Raw genomic sequence first — 6976 nt, forward strand, 5'->3', positions numbered from 1 at the left:
TGGACTAAAAATGGTTTTGTTTGAGAAGGTTAAAGGTAGGTGACCATTGTATTCTGGCTTGAAAAATTTCATTTGGGAATTCTGCTATCACCATGATGGATCTGCACCTATAGGTAAATTGGCACTTACACTTAGCTGCTTGTAGAATTTTCTCTTTTGTATTCACATTGTCCAGATTCATGACAATGTGTCTTGGAGAAGCTCTGTTTGAGTTGAGAAGACCTGGGGTTTGACATCCTATTGAAATGAGTATGTTGGTGTCTTTGGTGTTACCTCAGAAATTTTCATGTATGATATTTTCAAGTAAGGCTTCCTATCTTTGGTGTCATTCTTCTTCCCCTTATGAGATACCTATAATTCATATGTTTGGGTACTGTGTTATATCCCATAATTCTGTCAGCAAATGTTCTACTTTCTCGCTCTTCCTATCTGCCTCTTTAACTACTTGGTCAAGTTCTTTACCCTCTACCTCTGAAATTATTTCTTCTGCATGACCTAATCTGTTCTTGATACTTTCTATTGCATCTTCAAGTTGCCTGATTTACTGCTGCAATTTCTTAAGCCCCACCATATCTCTTCAATATTCTTCATATCTTTCATCCCTTACTTGGTTCGGTTTTTGTATTTCTTTTTAGTTATCTTCTACTTTCTCAGCAATTACCTTCATTGTTTTTAACATATTTATTTAGTTATTTATTTCCAAAGTGCAATAAGTACATTCTTTTTTACTTTTTAAAATCAACATAATTTAAGTGTGCTATGGAACTTTAACTAAGGGTTCAATTGTGCCTTGAGGAAAAGAAGGTTGAAAAATGCTAATCTAAATTAACAAGTCAGGACAACAATCTCTGAAATGGGTTTAGAACCCTCTCTTGATGAGACACAGCTGGTGCAGGTCTGGGTGGACATAGGACCAACATACCAATGGACACAGCATGCTCCTCCAGGGCCCACCCAACTAGAAGTGAGCATGCCAACTGCAGAGTCTGCATGCACCCCATAGTCTGGGGTGGCTCAGATATCCTGTGCACTCTGGGACAGGCGCCTGAGGGGCAGTGTGGTTACCAGGAGGAGCAGTAGTGACAAACATGGCAGAGTTGGGGGACTGGGTGTTGATCCTCCCAAGCAGTCTTCTGCCTGGGATGACCTGCAGGGTCTCCTACACCAGAGGCACATCAACAGCCATGTCACCATTGGCCCTCTTTGTGCCATTGTTAGGTCTAGCTTCCTCAGTTGGTCACTTCTCCTCTCCTGCTTCTTAAAGTATTTGTGGGAAACAGAATCTATGCCCCACAAGCATTCAGTCCATTTGCCATAAATGACGAACAGCTTCTTGTTTTTGTCTTGAACATGTTCTTCCTCTTTATTATATTCTTTCCCAAACAATCAGCATGGTTTAAATTAAGTACACACTTAGGTCTGATCCTGTGGTTTAAAATCACCATAGTCAGGGCAGTGCCTGTGGCTCAAAGGAGCAGGGTGCTAGCCCCATGTACCAGAGGTGGCAGGTTCAAACCCAGCCCTGGCCAAAAACTGCAAAAACAAAAAAAGTTGCCATAGTCTCATACTTATCAATCCACAGCTTCCTGATGATGATGTTGTGTACACTGAAGGTAGGGTTGGTCCAGGTGTAGATTTTATTGTGTGTGAGCAGCTCCAGCATAATGGTGCCCCATGGCTCCACCTGGATGCTCTTGGCCCAGAACTTCAGCTTGGGGTAGATGGAGCCATGGAACAGGAAGTCCTGGATGAGGCCTTTGGAGTGGAATGTACTGATGGGAGGGTGGCGTCTAACCTGCTCCGATATGAATGTGAATCCTAAGTCCTCCCTGATAAGCTCATATGCCTCTCCCAGGAGTGGGTTGAATGGCTTGTCCATCTGCTCCCACTGCAAAGCTGCAGCCAAAACAGCAAAAATAGCCACAGACTGCATCCTTTTCAGTGGCTAGGGCAGGTGGCAGGCCCTGTTCAGCAGGTTCACGTGCTTGTGTACTCCATGATCCACTGCAGGATACTCAGAGGCTCCCTGAAGGTGATGTGATCAGCATCGTGATCTTAGACAGTCTCAGGCCAACACACTTCAGAATCATCCACAGGCTGAAGTTGCTCCTGGTGAACATGGGCATGGGCATGGGCAGGGACAACCTATGTTTTTGAATTCCATTCTCTTTAGGGGTCACTCCTCAATTTTCCCAATTCTGTTACTTTTGCTCATGTCTATCTCAATCTTTACAGTGACTTTCTGATTTTCCTCTGAAAATTCCCACTGGAAGAGTTATCAGAATCAAAGCCAGTGATGAAAAAAGAAGAAAAAAGAAAAAAACAAAAGCCAGTGATGGCATTGAACAATTCCTCTTCCCTTTTCATCCTTCAGTGTCCCAGCTCCTGCATTGTCCCAGCTATGATCTTTTCTTACACCTCAATGGTGTAATTTTACTCTATGATCTTTTTCTTGGTATAAATACGATAGAAACTGAAGATCTGCACCAGTCACTCTGGGGCCAGCTGAACTCACTGACCCTACCATTCATATTTTAAATTCCCTTTCTCTCATGTCTAACATTTCTTTATAGGTGGAATCCTCTGCAGTAGCTACTTTATGATCCCTTGAGGGTTTACTCTTTTCTGGCTTTTCATGTTTCCAGGATTTTTCTGTTGGTTTTTCCTCATAAGTGTTTGCTTCTTGTTCTCTTTCTTACCCTATTTTTTTCCTTTCACTTCCTCCTTCTCTTAAATTATATTATCACTGTGCTTAGTATTGAAGTATCCTTTTTGTATAGGATCAAAAGGAAGAGAAGCATGAAGAGGAAGAAGGGGGAAAGATTAAAAAGAAAGAGAGAATAGAAAAAGAAAAAGAGTGGTGAAAAGAAAGACTGTCAGAAAGAAGAGAAGAATAGAAAGAGAATGACAGGACCAATAGTGGTATTCAACAGGGTGCTTTGACCCACACCCACAATTCTTGGACTCTGGCAAGACCGGGATGAGTGGATCCCTTGAATTCAGGATCTCCTTACAGCCTGAGCAAAAACAAGAACCTAACTCCACCAAATAGACAGGAAAAACGAAACAAAACAACAAGCCCCCAGAAGTATCTTTCAGTAGGAACCTACCAATAGTGTTTTTCCATAGGCCAAAGCTAGAAGGATCCCCTAGATCAGGGGATCAAGGCCTCCATGAGTCAGGTCAATGCTGTGGCACCCCAAGCTACACCTGAGTGTGAGGCATTGCCCCATATATGGAGCACATATAATGAAAGAATAAAACATATCAGAAAAAAGAAATAATAATAATAATGAAGGTATATAAAGAAAATAAAATTATTTATGATGTTAAAAATGTAGGGTATATCTTTGATGTTTTCTGAGATATTTATGTGGGAAAGATAAGTAGAAAAATATTTACAAAAAGAGATTGAAAAGGACAAAAATGGAAAGGAAAGAAAAAACAAAAGTTTTAGGAAAACCATAGCAATATGGAGCCCTTAATTTTGGAGAAAGTAAAAATGCAATAAAATGAAACAAAACAAACAAAAATCTTTAAGGAAAAAATTAGAATAATAAAGAATACAGGAGCAGGAAAACTGTAGCAAAAATGGAGCCCTTATTATTGAAGATGGAAATAATGAAAAATTATGAATACAAAGAAAAAATGATAATTCTAGGGGGAAAAGTTGAAAAATATGGTAAAAAGGAAAACAATATATATACATATCCATATATTGCCTGGACAAGAGGTGACTTTCTGGGGTAGAAGTTGCTAATCACAATGCTGATATGGCTGTATAAGATGGAGGCTGGGAGCCTTATTCATGCCAGGAAGACAGGTTCCGTCTTCCTAATATCTTTGCCCTCAATTCCTGCGTGGGTGGGAACTTGGAGCTCTTGTTTGCCTACACAACAGACATGCCTTGACCTTTCTAAACTATGTCTCTTGTTCATGAAGTGGATTTCCCCTGTGCCCCAAAGGTTATGGTTTCGGGCAGGACTCCCCAGCAAAAGGTGGCTGGAGTCCTTTCTCTCAGATCTCACTCTTTGTTGCTGCAAAAGAGATGTCGCTAGTCTATCATATTGCTCTGAGATCTGTGTTATACATTTAAAAACATTATTTACAAAAGGGATCTATGAGTTTTTTCAGATTTCCAGATGATTCACGATGAAAAGAAAGTTAAGAATGTCTACTTTAATTTATGGTATGACCTTAGAAAGTCTTTTTCTTTCTCTTCTTCTTCTTCTTTTTTTTTTTTTTTTGCCTCAATTTGAACTCAAAGTCTGTTTGAGCTTAAAATATTGGTCATACTTGAGATTTTTAGCTTCCAGATGAGAAAAATAGAAAAGCCCAGAGAGATCATCCCAAGGCCGGATATTATCTAGAAAGATCCACAAGAGATACTCACAATGGGGCTTTACTGCAGGATTCCTAACCAGAAAGTCTGTACTTGGTTTTGATTGAGCTAAAAAATTGAACAGAAGCCACTTTAACCTAGAAAGCTTAGCTGACAATAATAATAATAATAACAATAATAATGTTCTATATCTCTGTAAACTGTAGACATTTGATAGACCTTGAAAAGTATTTTAAGGAATCAAAGAGAAGCTTCGTCTGAGGGAATTTTTAAAACAGGAAGAAATCATTCACTGCAAAACACCATCTTCTCTCCTGAATCAAATGATTGGAGCCATGATTGTCTGATTGACTAACAGATTGAGAGAATTGACAGCCCCTTAGAAAACCTCCTGAAGGGGTGATTTGGCTGGAGTAAAAGTGCTCCTGCAGTCCTTAAAGACATTCTTTTCCTTACATTTTTTTCTAAAATTAACAGCAAATTTTATTCAAGTATTTTTGCATAACAATATTGGTTTCAAAATTGCCATATCATCTCATTACATATTTATTGAGGTGGCCAATTGGTGAACAACTGTGAGGCACTGCTGGCTCTCTAGATTTGTCCTTGTTCTGATTCTTCTTTTGTTGAGATAGGGTCTCACTCTGTTGCCCAGGATAGAGTACAGTGACATCATCACAACTCTCTGCAGTCTTGAATTCCTGGTCTCAAATTATCCTCTAGCTTAAGCTTCCTGAGTAAGTGAGACTACAGGTGCATACTGCCATACCCAGCCAACTTTTTATTTTTAGTTTCTATAGATATGGTGTCTCACTATGTTTCACAAGCAGGTTTTGAACTCCTGATCTCAAGTAATCCCCCATCTCAGCCTGGCTCCTACAGTTCTGGGATCATAGACATGAGCCATGAGGTGTGGCCTCCTAGTTGAATTTGGAGGTGTGATGTTAAATCAAGCAACAGAGACCAAAAGCATATTTTAGCAGTCTTACTATTAATAACAAAAATCTCTTAAATAGATTGTTGTCACAAACCACCAGATACTATTAGAACCAGCAAAGTACAAAAAGCTCAGATTTTAGAGAAGTAAAAACTCTTCTTTTCCTTGGTACTAACTAGTACTAGATTACTCCTTGTCTATATTCAAATGATATCTCAGCCCCTGAAGTAGGAAAAATTTATCTCCTTAATGTCTTCCTGATACTGTAGTCTCTTATTCTCCGCATATTTTCCTTGAGAGACATCAGAGTAGTGGTGGCAAAGAAAGTATGAGCTTGCAAAGTCACTGTATTAAGGTTTAATCTAAATCCAATCCCTGTTTTCCTGTGGGAACTTGGGTGAGTTTGACTCTCAACATCAATTTCCTTATCTATGGGATGTCTTATAATCTTCAAAACATAATAGCAGGAGCTCACTAAATGTCATTTCCCTAACTTTACATTTTCTCTTCAGCATTAGATTCATTCTCTACTCACCCTAACCAAATAATGCCAGTTAAAGTCTCATGTCTTTTAGAACATCTTCTATAATCAGCCTTTTTCTCCTCAGAATTAACCACCAGAAAGTATGAGTAATAAAAACATGGATTTTATGTAGTTCTCTTTGTTGACTGATATATCCCCAACACTTAGACAATGGTGTCTGGTGGGATTCTAATAGACACTTCTAAATATTTGTTAAAAAATGAATTAGTTCCTATAAGCTGTAAATTGATTATTACAAAAAAAGTAATCAATAATTCAATGTGGTCATGTACCATACTCAGATTGTGACAGGATTCTAGGGCCACAGCATTGTATGTGTAAATTGTAAACTACACCAAGGCACCACACCAAGAAGATCTGGGACGAAAATCTAGATCTACATTTAGCAAAGATCTACGTCTGCTGAGTAAGGCACATTTAGATCTGGGACGAAAATCTAGATCTACATTTATCAAAGATCTACGTCTGCTGAGTAAGGCACATTTTTCTCAGTTACACACCAAGATTTGCTCCCACATCTGTGTCTTCTTAGAAGATATATCTTTTTCTAATCTTCACAAAGGTAGTAAATATGCTGCCAGCTATCCCGCATATGGTCATTTTTTCTTCACTGTCCATACAGTGTAAACTCATGGATAGATAGGTGTATAATAAATGTGCAAAAAAAAAAACCTGTTGATGAATGCAAGGAAGTGTTATAGAGTCATCTATCCATTGCCTTTTATATCTAATGAGACTTTCAGAGACAAGGTGAGCCAACAAAGTAACACAACACAGTTACTATCTCTAGAACTGAGACAAAGAAAAACAATCCTAAATAGTTTACAGTGTTGCCCTAAACCAGCTAAGCTACCTTGAAAACGATCAGTCTTTTTTTCTACCATCAATGTCAGCAAGTGCATCAGCCAGCATGACACCATCTATAACAGGCAATAGTACAAATGCAATAAGCCATTTAAATGAGCAAATGAAAGCAATGTGGAGACCTACATGGATTCACTTTCCTTACCTATTTAGAAGGTGAATTTATTGAGAAGCAAACTCTTATTAAAATAGATGAAATTATTTCCAATTCATAATATGATGAAAATGTCATAGGACCAGAAAATATTTTTGAATAGGATATCATAAGTAACCTAAATGCAATCAGTTG

At 38.6% G+C, this 6976-nt stretch overlaps 1 pseudogene; it reads right to left on the reverse strand.

Annotated features, from left to right (window-relative positions):
- Positions 1 to 958: 958 nt before the first annotated feature.
- LOC100963898 lies at positions 959 to 2367 on the reverse strand (annotated as a pseudogene).
- Between the last annotated feature and the right edge of the window lie 4609 nt (positions 2368 to 6976).

The sequence above is a fragment of the Otolemur garnettii genome, unplaced genomic scaffold, assembly GCF_000181295.1.
Source record: "Otolemur garnettii isolate 467f Iridium unplaced genomic scaffold, OtoGar3 scaffold00206, whole genome shotgun sequence".
NCBI classification, from domain to species: Eukaryota; Metazoa; Chordata; class Mammalia; order Primates; family Galagidae; genus Otolemur; species Otolemur garnettii.